Source organism: Eptatretus burgeri, chromosome 2 (genome assembly GCF_056783735.1).
Source record: "Eptatretus burgeri isolate ZD-2024b chromosome 2, Ebu_testis_v1, whole genome shotgun sequence".
Taxonomy (NCBI): domain Eukaryota; kingdom Metazoa; phylum Chordata; class Myxini; order Myxiniformes; family Myxinidae; genus Eptatretus; species Eptatretus burgeri.
In genome coordinates this window covers 31,233,692-31,252,658 of record NC_140962.1, presented here as the reverse complement: position 1 = coordinate 31,252,658, position 18,967 = coordinate 31,233,692, and the positions used below count along the sequence as shown (strand labels likewise).

The 18,967-nt window shown below is 42.4% G+C and overlaps 1 long non-coding RNA gene across 1 annotated transcript; it reads left to right on the top strand.

Moving 5' to 3' along the window:
• On the top strand, positions 1 to 12,830 carry LOC147031732 (uncharacterized). The gene is made up of 3 exons (XR_015053997.1): positions 1 to 83; positions 1,515 to 1,617; positions 8,143 to 12,830. It is a non-coding gene; the product is annotated as an uncharacterized LOC147031732 (long non-coding RNA).
• The last annotated feature ends 6,137 nt before the right edge of the window (positions 12,831 to 18,967 follow it).

The following is an 18,967-nucleotide window of genomic DNA, read 5'->3' as shown; positions in this document are numbered from 1 at the left end:
AAGGTGAAGCAGCATGCTCTGTCACAGAGTGCAGGATTGAAGCAGAAGGCACACTGTGATGAGCTTTCACTGTCTCTGGAAAGGTACGTTGGGATAACAATGCCCATATCAACTCTTCTTGGCTTTCCATCGATTGGTTTCTCTATAGTTTGTTGTGCGAGTCGTGTTTATTTTACTCATTCAGGTTCCGTAGTGCATCTTGCAATGAACATTGTTATCCAATGTGTCCTGTCCTGGATCTTGCAGTCTGCAACATCATATGAGAAGTTCAGAGAAACATTTTCACGAGAAGCTCACAGCAGTTCAACGTGGACTTGCTCCTTTAGCAGCTCAACTTCAGTCTTCAAATGAACAATTATCCGCAACGAAGACTTCACTAAAACTGCTAACGGCAATTATGATTCACATCACGAAAGATATCGTCACTAATTCGATGGTGTTGTTGTGTTTGTCGGGGTGCAGATATGACCTTGGAACAGATAGACCTGGACAGAATAGTATTGTCTGTGTCCGAGTCGTTAGCCCATCTCGATGTGATTAAGTAGGGAAATGCAGCTTAAGAATTCGCTGTTTAAATGTGCAACATACAGAGGGTGGTGCATTGTAATAAAGTTAGGGATGAAGATTGAGACAATTGTACGCGTCATCGCCTCTTTTAATCCCCCAGGTAAGGGACAAGGTGAGGTTGAGAAGAATGACAGCTCTGTTTATAAGATATGGCTTAACAGAGGGCGCTCAGACAACTGGTATGATGTGTAAAGTAATTATATTGGTCGGTCGGTTGAAGAGTCATCCAGCAGCTTCCCTGGGTTGTGCCTGGAGATAGCCTGAGCTTCTCTCCACCTCAAAGGAATATTGCCAAACTGATGGATGGCAGTAAAGAAGGAAGCACACAAAGCTTTACCTTTATGCATGAGATTATTTAGGAATTCTGGGTATATATCATCTTGGCCAGCTGCTTTCCCAGACTTTGTCAATTTGATTTCCCCTTCTACATCATGGAGGGTGTTTGGAGATGCCAAGCTCAGGGTAGTAGTTAGTGTGGCTATGGAAGGATACTCGCACATTGGATCTACATTGCTTGGACATGACACCTTTGGGATTCTGGAGGAGCTTTGATGCCACAGCATTTGCAGTGATTTGCGGTGAGTGATGCTGGAGTGGGCTTGCAACACCAAGGTGGCGGAGAAGGTTCCAAACTGTCCTCCTGGAATGGGTGAAATCTATATTATCTAAAGTTTCAGTCAATGTTTGATGGTGCACAGAGTCAAGAGATGAGAGAAGTTGTGTGACTGTGTCTGGGTTTCCAGTTGTTTCATACTCCTTCAAAAGGGCTTCAGTTTCTGGTTGTATTGCCAGCAAGGGGTGAAAGTTTTTCTGGCGCCACAAGTGATATTGTTTGTGGCAGCAGAATTGAAGAGTTCACAAAGGACTTTATAATTCTTTGGTCTTGGAACAATGGAAGTGATCTTGTGTGGGCAATTATTGGTCGGTTGAATGGTTTGCATTCGCAGGAACAATTGTGTGGGTGGCAGACAGATGGTTGTTCTGCGTGGATCATGCTGTTTCACCGTGTGAGACATAATCCGCGGCGAAGCTCACCATACCAGTAAGGAGGTGCGTTTGATGTCTAAACGACGAATGTGGTCATCGTTGGTTAGATATTTTTCGGTATACCATCCTGATGAGGGCAAATTAGCCCGAAATCGGGATCGGTGGTTCTGTTTGATGGCCATATAATCTTTGTCTCTTTGACAGTCACCGGGCCAAAGCCTCTGTGTTGGAAGTGACGCTTTGGTGTGGACTGTTGTCTATTGGCGATCAGCAGAGTGAGTGCTCATCGCACTCCTCATGTTTCAATATCGACAATAAATATATATATGTATATATATATATATATATATATATATATATATATATATATATATATATATATATATATATATATATATGAATATATTGTTGCAGTTCTGGGAACCCCATCCCCTCCAAAGCAATGGCGTCCAATATACAGTGGTCTCTTGACAGTTATTTCATTAATATATGCACAGACAGTCCCTTCCTTCTTTTCTATTGGGACAAACGCTGCACTCGGACACCTATATGTACAAAAACATAGCCGCATGCCCTTCGCTGTGAGAAGGGGTCCTCGCAAAGGCCAGTAGGTACGACCCTCGGACAACCACCTGTAGAAAACCGCGGCCGCACCCTTCGCCGTAAGAATGCATCCTCACAGAAGACCAAAAGGAACAAAACACCAAATGCCCACGCTGCACGGAACACGTGCAGCACAGCGGTAATTTCCACCTGTTGGGCAGAAGAGATCGGAAGGAGAATCAACACGACAGCACGCTGCAGGAATGCCGTGCCGAGAAAGTAGAACGAAGAACACACCAAATGCTAACAACCTACAGTACGCACTGGCGCACTCTTTTCAACCCATTTCTGAGTCTAATAATTATATCTATCTTCTTCTTCAACCCAAACCTACATGTAATAACACTGAACAACAAATTTCAAAATTTTTTTTTTACTGGAGATGTGTAAAGTGATTAAGACTAATTTGGGTACGCTGATTTCAAAAATCATAACCGTTTTGCTGTATCACGTCAGGATTTTCAGGAACAGAAATATTCCCATTGCCTAGAAGTCAGGATTTCAATGAAATTTACATATGTCTTTACCATGTCTATTTCGTACAATTGTTGTTAACTTGTGTTATATTTCTTTCTTTCAGATAAAGATGAGTAGGCGTTCCTGTACCAATCATCCTGACAACTTCTGTTATGTCTGTGGTCGGTATACCAAAAAAGATCAACAGCGAAGTATATCTACAGCAGTGAAAATGAAGGCCGCCTACTTTCACTACTTCGGGTGTAAGGTGGGGGACCAAGAACAGAGCTGGGCACCACACATCTGCTGCACAAGCTGTCACACAACCTTGACTCAGTGGTTGGTGGGCAAGCGCGCGAGCATGCCATTTGCGGTGCCCATGATATGGCGTGAGCCGCAGAATCATCATGACGATTGTTATTTCTGCTGCACAAGCATCGCCGGCTTCAACAAGAAGAATAAAGGTCACATCAAGTACGCTGACTGCGTCTCTGCTCGTAAACCTGTGCCTCATGATGACGAGAACCCCGTTCCAACACCTCCAGCTGATCAGAACATAGCTGTAAGCAGTGGTGAAGAGGATGGTGATGATGAACCTTTTGAACCCGACACTCAAGAATCACACCTTCTGAACCAGGGAGACTTAAATGATCTTGTAAGAGATCTCTCGCTGTCAAAGGCGAAGGCAGAGCTGCTTGGATCAAGGCTGCAGCAGTGGAATCTACTTGAACCTAACACCAAGATATCCTTGTTCAGAGCACGTCACAGAGACATGGCTGAGTTCTTTGAGATGGAAGACACGATGACATTCTGCAGTGACATCAACGGTCTGTTGAAAGAACTTGGGTGTGATCACGATCCTGCAGACTGGCGCCTCTTCATCGACTCGGGGAAGAACAGCTTGAAGGCTGTTTTGCTCCACAATGGCAACGAGAAACCATCAGTCCCACTGGCTCACGCGTTCGGCAGGACAGAGACCTATGAGACTATGCGGCAGCTGCTTGATTCCATCAAGTACAATGACTTCAACTGGCACATCTGCGGAGACTTGAAAGTGGTGGCGCTTTTGTTAGGGCTGCAGTCAGGCTACACGAAATACATGTGCTTCCTTTGTCTCTGGGATAGCAGAGACGACAAGAATCACTGGACGAAGAAAGATTGGGAAGAGCGAAAAGAGCATGTACCTGGTCGACACAACGTGAAGCATGTCGCCCTTGTCGACTCAGCCAAGGTTTTCCTTCCACCACTCCACATAAAGCTCGGCTTGATGAAAAGTTTTGTACGGGCAATGGATCTGAATGGGCGTGGGTTTTCATACCTCAAGGAAAAGTTTGGCAACACCTTGTCGGAGGCCAAGATCAAGGCTGGTGTCTTTGTTGGACCGCAAATCCGACAGATTATGAAGGACGAAACTTTTCCAACAACTCTAAACCCCAAAGAGCTGACAGCGTGGAGGAGCTTCAAAGCTGTGACGGACAACTTCTTGGGGAACGAGCGCGCGGACAACTATGAAGAAATAGTGCAGCAGCTGCTGGAGTCCTTCAGGAAACTTGGCTCCAGGATGTCCCTGAAAATCCATTTCCTACACCAGCACCTGAACTTCTTCCCTGGCAACTTGGGAGCAGTCTCGGACGAGCACGGCGAGCGATTCCACCAAGAGATTTCACTCATGGAGACGCGTTACCAAGGGCGGCACAACCCGAACATGATGGGCGATTTCTGCTGGTTCCTGCATCGTGAAACTGACACAGAGCAGCACAAACGCAAAGCCAAATGCCTAAAGCATTTTTAATTACATTCTAGTGGAGTTTTTCTGTAATTTCTATAATTTTGAAGCATTCATGATGAAATAAATGAATAAATGATTTTTTGTAAATTTCATTGAAATCCTGACTTCTAGGCAATGGGAATATTTCTGTTACTGAAAATCCTGACGTGATACAGCAAAACGGTTATGATTTTTGAAATCAGCGTACCCAAATTAGTCTAAATCACTTTACACATCTCCAGTACAAAAATTTTGTTGTTCAGTGTAATCATATCCAATTTTTTCCTTTGGTTCATGACACAGATCAGGGCTGCCAACGCACACACCACCGCTTTTGATAAATTACCGCATGCTTAATGGCGGCGGACCCACGCGCAACCCCGGGTAATTTATTATCGCACACAAAGCAGGGCACGAATGGCACATGTCTTCTTTGGATCTGCGCATAGGTTTACCATAGCATTTTACCGTCGGTCTTCGATGATCACCGTGGCCGCGGATGTCTCCTGCGGACGGCGAGCGTCCTCTCGCCTCTCAGCCAGGCTGCAGCCAGGCAGAGGCGAGGTGTGCGGCTCGGGCTGCATGGCTTGCAGACAGGCAGCGCATTGACTGGCGCTGACCGCCGGTCGCCGTGGAGGGCCCGGGAGTTCGGTGCGGGGCGATTCGTACCACGGTGCTCGGAGTGAAATTATTCTACAGCTTGGAGCCATCTGGCCGAATGTAAGGTGGAGCCGCTTCCGACCATCATGGCTGGGCCATGCACTAGCTGGGGCCTAAGCAGAACGCCCGATTCGGGTGACGACACATCGCTTCGGGTCGTCACCCCACCGCGCGCCACAGGCTCTATAAAGGGACAAGTCGCGGGGCCATAGGAGCGCTCCTCATCTGCCGACTCCGCCTTCGTCACCAACTTGCCTGCTGACTCTGCCTTCCTCAGCAACTCGCCGCTGACTCCACCCATCCACCCACCCACCTGATCATGTCTGGCAATCCACCCACTTGCTCCGGACTCTGCCTTTCTCCACCCACTGGCTTCCGACTCCGCCCAGAGTCCGTCCTTCACGCATGCCGGTCACGCCCCATTCTCTGGATCGATGCTGAGTTGCGCGAAGTGCCTCAAAGCAGGAGACGACATGCCAACTGTCAGGGAGGTATCGCCCAACGGAGCATCCCCCCCAAACGTACTGGTGGCACGGTCGGTCAATCGTGCAAGGTATTGAGAGACCGTTAGCCTCATCTCCTCTCCCTTCTCATTAACCCTTCTTCGTTGGTGTGTGTGTGTGTGTGTGTGTGTGTGTGTGTGTGTGTGTGTGTGTGTGTGTGTGTGTGTGTGTGTGTGTGTGTGTGTGTGTGTGTCATGGTGCCTGTCCTCGTTCAAGTTTAGAATGTAGAAGAATTACATCAGGATAACTCTGCTCTGAGTCTGCTTTTGTAAGTTGCTTGTATTATTGCTGCACCACACTTTTCTTCCTATCTCTGCTTACATACAACAATAAAAACTACTAATAGTGCCACATATTTTTCCTCACCTGCCTGTAATAAATTATTTGCAGAAATGTTCCCAGCTCGTTTTTGTCTTTTCTTTCATTGATCCAGCATGGTCCGTATCCTAACCTTGCGGGGACTTTATGCCCAACGATCCGTTCCTTTTAGCCGGTACGTTCTTTGCAGTGTCACTCGGCTGCATCTGATCCGGTTCAGACAAGGCGTACCGAGGGCGTGTCCCCCGGTAATTAGATAACGTCATTATTTTTTAGGTAACCGGATAAACTAGACGGAGGACCCAAAGTCACATGGTTGAGTTACTGGCGTTCACGGTCGGTTAGCGACCCACCGCGTCACGGAATTATCTGTGTGTGATGGCCTGCAATTCCAGGGAGTTTGGTGGGAACCCGAAATAGCTCCCCCCAACCCCCCCCCCCCTGGTGGTCGTCTTCTCACCCGACCCGCACCAATATATATTAGATGTTATAGAAACATTTGGCATTTTTGAGTTATATTTTGTTTTTGTTTTGGTTGCAGATGGATGATAGTGCCGAGGTACCTTTGCAGTGTGTGCTGCATGTGAGTGGTGATTCAGAACATGATGGTGATGCAGTGGCTCTATTTAATAAATGGATGTGGGAAAATGCTCAAATTGGCCTAAAACTAAAAGAAGCTTTTTTCACAAAACAAAAGCATTGTCTGACTCAACTTCTTTGTCCCATGGGAATTTCGTGTGTGCACTGTGAGTTATTTTATAGTTAGGTTTTTACATCTACAACAACAACAACATCAAAAACAACTACAGCAACGCCACCGTCCCTCACTCAACCTGGTCGCAATTGCCCACGTGTTTTTGGCTGAGGGCGTGGGCGGAGCATCCGTCGCTTCGGATCGACGCTCCGCTCCAAGCAAGGGCATGGACCATTTCTTCCAGCCAATGAGCGGAGGGCGAGCACCACACGTGCGCCCCAGCCAATCGGGAGGCTGACCACGAGTCGTCCGACAACCCCTCGTCCAATCAGGAGGTGAGGGGCAAGAAAAGAATCCCCTCCCACCTCAAGAGAGAAAAAGGGACGAGAGGACGGCAGACAGAAGTGTTCGTGGTGATTGCAGCGTCGTCTGTGGTCGTGGTTGAGCAGTCTGCAGTCTTGGTGCTGACAACGTTAAGGTCGTGGGTTCGAGTCCCACCATGGTGGTTTGGGGTTGGTGTGACCGCACGAGGCGGGACAGGTACCCCGGCCTGGCTCTACCGAATAGACCCACGGGGTCCAGTTTATTGTGTGTGTGTGTGTGTGTGTGTGTGTGTGTGTGTGTGTGTGTGTGTGTGTGTGTGTGTGTGTGTGTGTCCGTGGCCCCCGTGTATAAGTAGAAATTGTTAAGTGTTATTCATCGTACATTACATTTCTTTATTCGTGATAAGTCTGCTCTGTGTACCCCCCCTCCCTGATTATTGTTATAAATACACCCCTATTTAATGTGCCAGCTCGTTTTCTGTGCTTTCCATCATTGGCCTATCAAGGTGCATATTGAGAAATAGTAAGGCCGTTTGGGTCGGTAAGTTGTCATTTGGTCTGGTGCGGCTTTGGTAATTTCCGCTCGGTTATGCCAGATCCTTGTCGGTGATAGTGACTCGATTTGGACAAAGTCGGCCGAGGGTGTGGTTTCCCCGGTAGTTAGATGGCGTGGGCACTTAGGTAAATTGGAATTAGACAAGTGGACCCTACCTCACGCCGTCGAAATATTGGCGACCACGGTCCTCTAAGTGACCCGTGACCTTTCAGAGTTGTCCAAGAGTCACGACCTAAATTCCGGGTGTTCGGTGGAAGATGACTCCACTGCTCCACCAAGTGGTCGTTCTTCAACACCGAACCCCGGCCCACAACAATATTTCTGTTCGATTATAAGAGATTTAGAGAATGGTTATACAATATCAAATGAACAGTGATGTACAGCACAAGGCTGATGGCTTGGCTGTACCGCTGATGCGCTGATGTGCCGGTTTTGTCACCGGTCTTTTCTTTTTGTTTAGGTTATTGAAATGGGATGAGGTATGCAAGTGACTAGATATGTTGAGACTAGAAATAACAAATGTCATTGGTACCTTAGCAGTAAAAATCACATTATTTACGATTCCAATTAGCCCTCATTCAAATCGATGCTCCTTATTTATCTCGTAAAATAACCATATTTGTAAATACAAAAAAACCTGTGACAACTTTGATACAACAAATAAATCTTGTAATAGTACAACATTAATTTTTAATTGCAATTGTCAGAAACGTGGCGAAAAGAAACACCAAGGCAAGACAAGAACAGAAAAAAAACAGATCTGAAAGCAAGGAGTCAATTGCATCAATGAATACACACAGCAGTCAAGATTTGTTCTATGCTAAGTATGGTAACTGCCTTGCTCTATGCTCAGAACTGTAACTGCTTTGTTCTCTGCTCAGTACTAACTGTTTTGTTTTATGGTGCCTGTGTGAACCTTAATTAAAATATTGCTTGGCAAATGGCAGAGCAACATATTTTAGCATTTTTTTTTAATTAGCTGTGCTCCTGAAGGTGGACGGAGGTGATGTTTTCACCCCTGTCTGTTTGACTGTTTGTCTCTGAGCAGGATATCTAAAAAGGTTGTGGATGGATTCGGATGAAATTTGATGGACAGGTTGAGTTTGTGACAAGGACGAATTGATTAGACAAGGGGCATCCCCCCCCCCACCCCCTTTCTGGGTGAGAGTACTTATGTCGGTCCACTGAACAAGGATGGATGCTTATTGTCAAATAAAAATAAAATTGTCGAGGATAGCAGTGCGATCAATGTAGTAATCACTAAAATGAGTCACGAAATGAGGAAAGCGTGGGATATAAACGCTGCATCATAATCACCAATATTGTAATCACCACTGTGGGAGGTGAGTAAACACGAGACAAGGAAAGTGTGTGATTTGCCACACCTCGATGGACCGTTGTTTGCTGATGTGGATGGACGTGATAACAATAGACATGAACAACAATGCTGGGAAAACAGACACACTGAATTGGTCAGGGCCGTGACCAATTGACAAGTAAAGGGAAAAATGGGCACACCCAATTGGCCAGTGCTGCGACCAATCGACAATGAAGGGAAAAACGGGTGCACCCAATTGGTCAGTGCCGTGACCAATCGACGAGTGGAGGGAAAATGGGCACAGCCAATTGGTCAGTGCCACTATCAATCGCCGAGTGAATATTAGCGACAGAGCTACAGCCACACAAACTCGATTTATTATAGTGGAGGAAAAAAGGGTATAGGGTCCCGGCAGTTCGTGATTCAGAGGGGAAAATCAAAAATCTCATGAAAAAAGCTTGAATACGTCCGCCAAAAACCATGAATATGCGAAGCACAAGGCTGCGAATGTCGAAGCAGGTCACAAAAACTGCTAAAACATGAAGCACAAGACCGCCGCAGATGCAGAAACAGGTCACATTTTATGAATGCCAAATATGTAGTGTCTGCGAATAGCAGAACCACAAATGTGGGGGTCCAACTGTATAGCATGATATATCAAAACTTTGTGGACGGATTATGACAAAACTTGGTAGATGAGTTGGGTAGGTAATGACAACAAACTGATTAGATTTTCGTTGAGGTCCAGATCCAGATCTGGCCTATCGGTGGGCTACAAATCGTAAACTGTTCAGCCTGGTAGAGGTATGCACTCAACCGAGTGCTGTTCTCACCATACATGTTTACGTCATAACGTCTTCACACATATGGTGATGATGCGAGATCACAAATACCAATATCTTGAGGTTATTCTTGCCCATATCATCACGTGTGGAAGATGATGCTCCAATTCCAATGTGAAATGTGGATTTTCCTTCTACCAGAACACCACATAGTTGTGATAGATGACACATTCATGCAAAAACAACACCTTTCCTCGAGACTGGGCAGTCAGGAAGGTGTCAAGCAAGACATCGCATGATGTCTTGTCACCATCACTCAGTTCATTCATAAATGGTGGACACCAAGGTTTCAACTGAAGATATTTTTTCACGTGAGTTTGCATAGTGCTCTGTGGTATGCCAAGTACACTGGCTCTCTTTCTTGTTGATTTTTTCGGTGACCGGTCAACTGACGCCAACATAACAGTGCACGTATTTCTTCTTGTTACCAGTCTTCCATCGCGCTTCTTGTTCTTCACACCTAATGTTTCAAAGCCCGTTTTTCCGGCATTAACAACGTCTGCTTTGGTGGAGACACAAACAGCCAACTGCTCTTCGACACCAAAACAACTCATGTCCACCATGCGGTCTAACTTCCTACTATACCAAGTCCCACGTCAGTATTTCCACGTAGCACAGTGGGGGAGGGTGGAGAGGGGGGTGGCAATAGATTTATCAGAGGTAAAGCGACTTCCAGGCCACTGACCACCCTGTATTTAAAATATTTCTCAGCAAAATACAAATTGTCTTTCCTATTTTGAATGCAAATTTAAAAATAACTTCAAGTCTGAAGACAACGATGGTTCATGAGCGGTATGTGACGATGGAGATTGTTTCAGGAGTCAAGGATGAGACAATGTGATAATGTTTGACCAAGTTATAAAAATGATAAACATGATGTGGTACGAGTGGCAGGTTATTAGCTGCAAAATGTCGAAACCCCGGTTTCGTTCAACAACTTTCAACATTTGACCTTTGCATAACCTTTAAAGGTCACAAAACAATGTTGTGGACATTAAAATAAGGAAATAGGGTACGTGCTATAGCTTATTGGAGTTAGTTCGTCGAAGAAGGTCGAAAACCCGGTTCGATTCCCACGACTTTGAAAATTTGACCTTTGTGAACTTTAAAGGTCAAAGGTCAAGGATTATGACATTTGGTGCAAAACTTCCTCTGGAACATTCCAGGAACAATATAATGTCATATAGGCTATATGGCATTTCGCACTCATCGGATTATCCATACTTTGACGAAATCAGCGTAAAAACAAACTTGAAGGGGGCGCCACGGGCAAGGTGTTCGAGATAGAGCATAATGGTTTCAAGACTTTAGGTGGGGAATGACCTCAAGATTATGAATAAATAATATTGTCATCCGAGCTCTCAAAGTTTGGGCAGTCGTATGATTTTTATGTCAAAATTCGAAATTTTCTAAGTACGTGACCTTGTGACCTTGACCTTGGGATGAAAATGAAAAATCGAGTTCCGTGAGGCTATGCAGGTGCCATTGGGCTAACCAAATACTGAAATCACTGCCAGATTCGACAAACCCCTTGGAGAAGATGGATTTTTATGTCAAAATCGCAATTTTCTAAGTTCGTGACCTTGTGACCTTGACCTTGGGATGAATAAAGAATCGAGCTCCGTGGGGCTATGCAGGTGCCATTGGGCTAACCAAATACCAGAACCCCTGCCAGATTCGACAAACCCTCTAGGAGATGATGCAAATTGAAATCGGCTACCCCCTAAAAACACAATTCACAATTTTCTAAGTTCGTGACCTTGTGGCCTTGACCTTGGGACGAAAATGAAAAATTGAGCTCTGTGGGGCTATGCAGGTGCCATTGGGATAAACCAAATACCGAAACCCCTGCCAAATTCGACAAACCCCTCGGAGAAGCAAAATTTTTATGTCAAAATTCGCAATTTTCTAAGTTCGTGACCTTGTGACCTTGACCTTGTGACGAAAATGAAAAATCAAGCTCTGTGGGGCTATGCAGGTGCCATTGGGCTAACCAAATACCAAAACCCCTGTCAGATTCGACAAACCCCCGAGGAGTAGATGCAAATTGAAATCGGCTACCCCCTAAAAACACATGTTTTTTGGGCGTGGCTCCGCCCATAATGGGCGCACCACGCCCATTTTCAGGAAAACACCACTAGATCATGATATAAACCTCCCACCAATATTTTGTCAGGATCGGATCAAAACCCACGGAGCTATGCTCGGGACAGACAGACAGATAGACAAACAGACACACAACAATAACGAATATAGTGGTCACTTATTTTTTTCGCGAAAATATTTTTTCGTGAACCAAAAATCAGTTTCCACCATCTTGTAGCCCAGCTCAGAGTATTTCTTGTCATGTCAGTAGACTTCCACATGTGCACCATTCGTGCTCTCAGAACGTCCAATATTCAATTTCAGTCCACGTTCACCGCAACATGTCCAGGGTCACATATTTTTCGCAAGGTGCAACATTTTCCAGGGTTACTCTTCACACCTGAAAGACATGAAACACCTGAAAGAAAACAGTGCGAATAGGAATTCTTTGAGTTTGGCCACAAGATGGTGCAAACTGCATGCTTGTATATTATATATTAGTTGTTTTTTTTTTTTAATTTACCTTCAAAAAGGAAAGATAATTTAGGAACACACTATAAACTCCAATTTAAACAAATGTTTGACATTTTAATAGCTGAGAAATTACAGTTAAGGATTGCGGCACTAAAATCTCGATACGATAATGTATAGGATCAAATTTAATTGGAAACAGGCCAATTATTGTGATATCCAGTTGTGCTGTTCTAACTTCAGTGGTTGTCTAAGCAGTCATTTTTGCTATGACTGTTGTTAAAATGAACAATACATGCCATAACTGTCTTTGTTACTTATATATTACAATCGAAATAAAGTACAACAGCTTAAACAACAAACAACAGTATGTCATTGTCTAATTACCTCTGCCACCAAAGGTGAAAGAGATGATGTTTTCACACCGTTCTGTCTGTTTCTCTGTCTGTTTGTCGGTCTGTGCACAGGATATCTTTAAAAAGTTGTGGACGGATCCAGATGATATTTTGTGGACAGGTTCGGTATATGACAAGGACGAACTGATTAGATTTTGGTGAACATCCGGATCCGGATCCGACAACTAGAATTTTTAAGTGATTCTTCACCATTGAGAGATAGGGCCAAAATGATATGTAGCACGATATCTCAAAAAGTTTGGACGGATTCGGACGAAACTTGGTGGACATGTTAGGGTGTCTGACAAGGAAGAATTGATTACATTTTGGTGAAGATCCGAATCTGGATCTGGATGCGAGAATTCATTAATTTTTAAAGTGATTCTTCACCCATTGAGAGATTGGGCCAAAAATGATATATATATATATATATATATATATATATATATATATATATATATATATATATATATATATATGTATCTCATGATATTTCAAAAATGTATTGATTGGGCCTGATATGTTCTCCTGGATCAGGCATTACATGGTGGAGGTATGTGCTCTAGCGAGTGCCCTTCCAGTTCCATCTGTTTTGACCCCACTTTGATGTAATTTTACAGTGGCGTGTCGTCTTGGGTTTTCTTATTCCTGGGATCCAAATGGTTGTTACCTTTGCCAACGAAGGTTGACGGAGGTTATGTTTCAGCCCTGTTTGCCTGTTTGTCTATGAGCAGGATATTTCAAAAAGTTAAGGACAGATTTGGACAAAACTTGGTGGACAGGTTGGGTGTGTGACAATAACAGCCAGATTAGATTTTAGTTCAGGTCCGAATCCAGATCTGGCCTACGAGTATGAGTGGGACACAAAACGCAAACTGTTCAGCCTGGTGAGGGTATGCACTGTACCGAGTGTCATTCTGTTTGTTTGTGTGTTTGTCTGTGAGCAGGATATCTGAAAAAGTTAGCGACGGATTTGGACAAAACTTGGTGGACAGCTTTGATGTGCGACAAGGACAAATTGATTAGATTTTGGTGAAGATCCAGATCCGAGAATTTTAAAGTGATTCTTCACCATTGAGGGATCGGGTTACAAACAATATATGGCATGATAGTTCAAAAAAGTTGTAGGCGAGTTATAATATAACTCGATGGATGAGTTGGTTTGGTGACAAGAACAAGCCGAATAGATATCGGTTCAGGTCCGGATCCAGATCCGGTCTTTCAGTGGGATACAAAACGTAGACGACGGAGGTATTTTCACGCTAATGAGTGCCATTCTAGTTTTGATATGTAATGACCTTTGTTGATTTTCCGGTTTAACCTTTCCTTTCACGCCATGACGTTGGGTTGCTGAGGCAGTTTCATTGGCTAAGGTAGTACAATCATGGACAGGTCGCCACTCCGCAGCAGGATACTTGAATGGCTTATTACCCCAGTAAACTGGTCCTAATTTTGCCAACCATAGAAGGATGACAGGCTGAGTCAACCCACCTGGTGTTATTCAAATAGTTATTCAGATGCTCCAACTCAAGACCCTAAGATGTTTAGCCAGCCTTGTTTGTGGTGTGGTAGTGGTGCTCCAAGGCAGACACGAGCGGGGGAACAGGCCCGCTACACCACATTGTTCACCATTAAGCCAACATCAGGCTTGATTTTCTGGTTTGGTTAATCAAAATTTAGGAGCCTTTTATGGATTGTACTGCAGCACTAGACACTGCTTCAAAGAGAAGTACAGGATACTGTACACTGAATTTGGTCAGGGTGCTGGCTGTGGGAAACTGAATTGTTAATTGAATTCATAATGAGGTAAAATGCCAATTAGCTTCAGTTAGTACTTTGAGAAAGAATTTAATAAATATATGCTGGGAAAACTAGTCGGGAGGTAGAATACACACCTTCCTCTGTAGTTGTAAAAACCTTGTAAAACCTTTTCTCTTTCCAGATGAGCAGCAAGGAATGAAATACTCTTTCACCGAGGCAATAAGCAAACTCCGATAACAGACCGTTTTTCATCCTGTCTTTGTGATTTTAAACTGACAAAGTTCCATCTGTTGTTTCTCCAAGAGGCCTCTCTTTGTTTAGTTAATTTCTTTTGATGTATTAACTATGCTCTGGAGGGATCACATATATACTCGTAATACGCTATGTTTAGTTAAGTTTTTGCCTGAGACACTGCTCCAGGCTAGGCTACCTCACGTGAGTCTCTCTGATATTTACTACTGAATAAACAGCTTAAATTGAACTAAAGGTTTTTCTGTCTTGAGGTGGCCAAAACTGCCATGACAGAATTGGTGACGAGGATCGGATCAACAGCCTCTGTCCGGGGAGAGGAGGGAGGCCTCTGTATCTGCAGATGCTGTGCAGTTCCAAACAAAAATTTAAAACGTAAGGATATATACATTGCTGTCTATTGAGCGAAATATAAGACCTTTTGGGTTTTCGCGGGTAAAACGTTTGGCGTCAACCCATAAAGGACATAGTAGGGTGAATATACTGATTCTGGCTCACTTTTCCCCATGTAAATGAATGGGGGATTTTCAGCGATTCATTTTTTTTTCCCCTAAAAAGTAAACCCCCTTTTTATCCCAAGGTATATTTATTTGTCTCCCCTTTTAACATCGGGACACTTTTTTTCAAATAACCAATGCAATAAGATAAAGATTTGTTCAAGTAGTAAAGTAGTAATGTGATTTGTTAAAGGTGATTCTAAAGAAATATCTGAAACATGTAAGCCTCGGGACACTCTTTTTCAAATAACCAATGCATATTGTTTAGCTCACTCATTGAACCGATAAAAATTTGTTCATTCTCAAATTCCTTCAATAGTTTAATTTTCTTTGCACAATAATCCCCATCTAAAATATTTAAAAACAAAACATTTGAATGTTTATATTTTTTAAGATACCCTTTTGTGCCATTACGAAATGATAAACTTCTCTTAATGCTCTTGTTTGACCACCTCCTGAGCCACAGGTTATTTTTTGTTAAACCACGCCCACTTATCATTAGCCCCGCCCACTTTTCCTAAGCCCCGCCCACTTCCCCCGAGGCTCTGCCCACCTTTCATGAGGTGTTTTCATAAGCCACGCCCACTTTCCTAAGCCACGCCCACTTTCCTAAGCCCCGCCCACTTTTGCTAAGCCCCGCCTACTCTTACATAATTTCCAGTTCATCTCTGACTCACAAAGAAATCACGAGAAAATTCTAGAATGTTATGGTTTTGAAAAATTTCCCAATGAAGGCTTGCCTGGGCTTGCCCAGGGAATTTCCAAAGGAAACCACACCCACCAGTCTTTCCCTATAAAAGCCTCAAGCCCAGGCTCCATTTTAAACATTTGTTTTTGCTGGCAATGGTATGCTGTGTGCTTGCCTGGAACTCTACGACTTGTATGGAACTAAACCTTCAAGTTGATGAACTGGATTCAAACCTCTTATCCATTGAGGTAAGATTTTATTTCCCTATTTTCAATTTGATTTAAGCATCGACTCATTTAATAATTAAATAACTTAATTAATACATTATTATTTTCTCTCACAGGAAATTGTATCTGAAAATACCGATTTTGCCACAACTTGGGGTGAAATTGTTGGCTTGGTTTAAGACCTTGTGAGTGACCAAGAACCACAGAACGAGCTAGGCCTTGAGTGGGATGACTTTGGGGTTCCTTGTAGATCGACTACTTGTATGGAACTAAACCTTCAAGTTGATGAACTGGATTCAAACCTCTCATCTGTTGAGGTAAGATTTTATTTTCCTATTTTCAAAGTTTGATTGAAGCATACTCATTTAATAATTAAATCACTTAATTAATACATTGTTATTTTCTCTCACAAGAAATTGTATCTGAAATACGAAATGAAAATACTGCTTTTGCCACAACTTGGGGCAAAATTGCTGGCTTGGTTGAAGACCTTGTGAGCGACCAAGACCCACAGAACGAGCTAGGCCTTGAGTGGGATGACTTTGGGGTTCCTTGGAGATTGACTACTTGTATGGAACTAAACCTTCAAGTTGATGAACTGGATTCAAACCTCTTATCTGTTGAGGTAAGATTTTATTTTCCTATTTTCAAAGTTTGAATGAAGCATACTCATTTAATAATTAAATCACTTCATTAATACATTATTATTTTCTCTCACAGGAAGTTGTATCTGAAATACAAAATGAAAATACTGCTTTTGCTACAACTTGGGGTGAAATTGTTGGCTTGTTTGAAGACCTTATGAGCGACCAAGACCCACAGAATGAGTTCGTCCGTGATGACCCAAACAAAGAGTTATACCTTGGAGACCAGCAAAATCCTGAAAAAGTTTTGCAACAATAGTACTCATTGTGAGTTATCAAGACAATACCCCCTGAACAAGTTATACCTTGATGAGCCAGAATACAAGTTTTACCTTGGAGACTCACAAATTTCAGACATTTTGAAAAATGGAGTTTTCCTTGATTATCCACAGTTATACTATGTGAGATCTATCACTGAAACCCATCAAAATTGGAAAAATGGAGATTTCCTTGACGATCCACAGTTATACTATGTGAGATCTATCACTGAAACCCATCGAAATTGGAAAAATGGAGATTTCCTTGATGATCCACAGTTATACTATGTGAGATCTATCACTGAAACCCATAAAAATTGGAAAAATGGAGATTTCCTTGATGATCCACAGTTATGCTATGTGAGATCTATCACTGAAACCCATAAAAATTGGAAAAATGGAGATTTCCTTGATGATCCACAGTTATACTATGTGAGATCTATCACTGAAACCCATCAAAATTGCAAAAATGGAGATTTCCTTGATGATCCACAGTTATACTATGTGAGATCTATCACCGAAACCCACAATATTTCTGGAAATTGTGATTCTACCTTGGAGTCTTGGATAGATGGTTATATTTTTGGAGACTTGAAATGTGGGTTCTGGCTTGATAACTCACAATGTGATACGTATCTTGGAAACTCAACAGGAATGTGGTTATACCTTGGAGACTTGGAAAGTTGGGTTTATTTTGGAGACTTGAAATGGTTCCACACTTTGGGATCTAAACCTATCAAGAAAGTTCTTACTCCCCCTTTCTACGTCATCAAACCTGAAAGCCTTAAAAGACAGAATTGGAAGAAGAGAAAAAAACATAAAAAAAATATATTGTTAGTTCTGGGAAGAAAGTGCAGGCTTACTCCCCCTTTCTACATCATCAAACCTGAAAGCCTTAAAAGACAGAATTGGAAGAAGAGAAAAAAAACGTAAAAATATATATATATATATATATATATATATATATATATATATATATATATATATATATATATATATATATATATATATATATATATATATATATATATATATATATAGGTGGAAATCTCATTTTGAAAAAGACATTGTGTTGGGGGGTTGGGGTTGAGATTTTGAATGTGAGGGTTGGGAGACACACACACACACACATCAACAAACAAAAGTTAAGCCTTGACTCGTCAGTTGAGGATTCTGTGTCCCCCTTCACACACATTTTATACTGTTATACACCTCGGACTTGGCCCTCGAGTGTCCACAACGGTGTATAGTAGGAGGGAGAGAAGGACCAACCCATTGCTCCCATGGGTATTATCTGCTTAGTTTTGTCTTTTGTAATTCCTGTGAATAAAATGAACCTAAAATCTCTTCCCCTTCTAAATCATATATCTGATAAGTCCAAGGAACTGTATCTATTACATAAACAATTTTAAAAAGTTAGTTCATACATCGTTTAATATAACCTTTTTCAAAATGAGATTTCCACCTATATATTCTTACGATATCACCAACTTTGAACTTAGGTTTTCTAATATTAATCTCTTTTTCATATTTTAATTTTGTAAATGTTTCTGATACAGTAGTTTCATATTCGTTGACGTGTGAATCGTGTCATTATACTTATCCACAATATCCTGAATAAAAGATGACCATTGTTGTAAACCGAGTTCTGTGAATTTTTTATATAGTCTCTCTTTTAAGGTACGATTAAAACGTTCAACAACAACGGCCTTCCCTCATTAAAGGTACTGTATAATGTAATACTGTTATTTTTTAGACAATTCATAAATATCTTGTTATAAAACTCTTTACCCTCATCAGTCCACAATTTTTTTAGGTTTTCTCTTACTTTTATTAAATATCTGTTGAAAGGCTAACATAAGAGTGTTACCTGTTTTGTTTTTTAAAGGGACAACCCATGCGTGTCTACTCCTCAAATCAATAACGGTTAAAGCATACTTGTACCCCTTATAATTATTGAGTTCAATCAAATCAGCAGACCAGATATAATCAACTTCCTTGGAATAAACCTTCCTTCTACGAAACTTTGTGAATATTGGTTTATGTAATTCATCAGCTAATTGCTCTTCAATCTTAATAACATCATTAGAGCCTATAA